This window comes from Lipotes vexillifer, unplaced genomic scaffold (assembly GCF_000442215.2).
Source record: "Lipotes vexillifer unplaced genomic scaffold, Lipotes_vexillifer_v1.1 scaffold189, whole genome shotgun sequence".
In the NCBI taxonomy this organism is placed as follows: domain Eukaryota; kingdom Metazoa; phylum Chordata; class Mammalia; order Artiodactyla; family Lipotidae; genus Lipotes; species Lipotes vexillifer.
The window spans coordinates 5,021,313-5,023,864 of NW_006785816.1; positions in this window are offsets into that span (position 1 = coordinate 5,021,313).

Consider the following 2,552-nt stretch of genomic DNA (forward strand, 5'->3'; position numbering starts at 1 on the left):
AGGGAAATCATAAGTAGAATGAAATTCTGCCAGACTAGTAACAATGAGGTGCTTCTACCATCCGTAGGTCTAAGGAGGAAAGGGGAGAAAACAATTATGAATGAGAGAGACGGAGAGAGAGAGAGAGATTATGTAGAGAGGGCCACCTCTCAAGAACTATGACCTCCAGCTGAAGGCAGTCCAATGAAGGCAGTCCATGGTGACCCCAAAAGTACTAGGGAAATTAATTGTCGAATTTTAGGCTCTTCCGTCCCGCTGCCCATGCTCCCCAGTGGCCTAACCCAACCAAACTTTAGAGGGCAAGGTTACTGACTATTGTGGATTTAATTGCACCCCCACACACACCAAAAGATATATTCAAGTCGTAACCCCTGGTACCTGTGAATGTGACCTTAACTTGGAAGTAGGGTCTTTGCAAATGTATATAAGTTAAGATGAGATCATACTGAAGTAGGGTGAGCTAGATCCAATATAAAAAGAGGATCCTTATAAAAAGAGGATAAGACACACAGAGACACAGTCACAGTGGAGAATGCCACATGAAGACAGGCAGAGATTGGAGTGATGCATCTAATGATCGCCAAGCAAGCAAACACTGGAAGGTAAGAGAGAGGCACAGATCAGATTCTCCCTCAAAAGCTCCAGAGGGAGCAACCCTGCCAACAATTCCAGACTCCTAGCCTCCAGAACTGTGAAAGAATAAGCCACCCGCTCTGTGGTACTTTGCTATGGCAATCCTAGGTTACCAATACACCAACTGATGTCTTAGGAGGTGAGCCTCCTAAGCTACAGAGCAAAGCAAAGATGATGGGGAGTGTACAGGAAAGGGCAACCAGAAAGGATCCAGAGCAGACATGTTGCTTTCCAATGTAAAAATCATTCAAAGTTTGTCCCTTGATTAGAGATAATAAATTCCTTAGCCTGGAAGAGGAGACTCTTCATGACCTGAGTCCCTTTGCCCAGGTCACCAGAATCCTGGACTGCAGCTACCCCTCCACTTCAAACCCTGCCATCTAGTACTACCAGACTATGGACTGTGCTGTACCTCCTCACTTTGGCACAAGCTGTTGCCTCTTCCAGCCCCTCGAATCCATACCTGACTGTCTTTCTAGAGAGAGCTTGATCTTCGCCCTCTGTGAAGCCTTCCCTGATTCCCCAAAGCAGAGCTGACTGCCCCTTCATAATGATTGTGCCTCATGTACTACTCTGTCATTGTTCTGTTCTTACTATAGTATAATTTTCCTTTTGTGTCTGTCTCCTAATGAATGTTGAGTTCTTGAGAGAAACCATGTCCTGTTCAGCTAAAACACTGCCTGATAAAAAGACTGCAAAATAAATATTTGATGACTGAACAGTGACCTCTCTGGCTGATGTTCCTTGTCTCTCCTCTTCTACCCACATTCTTTTCTTCTGCTAACTTGATAAATTACCTCAGATTACCTCAGCTCTGCAAATGAACAAGGACAGTCCACCAACACCTATTTTAGGCAGTCTTTGTGGCAATCAGAATAAATACAACTAACTAATCCATAACTGGGAGCCAGGTGTACTGGTTGAAAATGCTAACTCTAGTATTCAACCTGGATTATAATCCCAGCTCTTCCATTAGCTGTAAGGCCTTGGCCAAGTTACTTAGCCTCTCTGAGCCTCAAGTGTCCTCAGCTGGAAAATGAGGAGAAAAGAATAGTATCACCTACCTCAAAAGTAAACATTAAATTTACTTAACAATATAGGGTGTTACTTACACAGTAAATTACCTATTAACAGCTGAGGAGTCTGAGGACATTTTTAATTCTCTAAATCAAAGGATTTGAAAATGACTGCCTGTTGCCTGATCAGAGAGTATGGCCTTTGCTCTCTGTGGATTGTCTGGTAGCACTTTCCAACTAGGATTACTCTTTTGTCCTTGTGCCCCACCCCCACCCAAACCTTGAGGTGTGCTGCCACCGCCATCGCTGCCACTATCACTGCACTACCCTCATGCTTCTCAGATGGACCTTCCAGGATGCAGCAAGCAAACAATAGCACAGGAAGAATTATTCTTAATCATCAAGAGTGGACCTCCTGTCAGAAGAACCTAGGGGCAAGATGGGAATAAAGACACAGACCTACTACAGCATGGACTTGAGGATATGGGGAGGGGGAAGGGTAAGCTGGGACAAAGTGAGAGAGTGGCATGGACATATATACACTACCAAACATAAAACAGATAGCTAGTGGGAAGCAGCCTCATAGCACAGGGAGATCAGCTCCATGCTTTGTGTCCACCTAGAGGGGTGGGATAGGGAGGGTGGGAGGGAGGGAGACGCAAGAGGGAGGAGATATGGGGATATATTTATATGTATAACTGATTCACTTTGTTATAAAGCAGAAACACACCACTGTAAAGCAATTATACTCTAATAAAGATGTTAAAAAAATAATAATAATAATAAAAAGAGTGGACCTCCGGATATAACTTGTTGATGTGTCTCTAGGTTTTTATTGGCAACAACCCCCAGTCAGAGAAGCACCTAATTCCAAATCTTCAAAACCAGCTAAAGCTGTTCAGC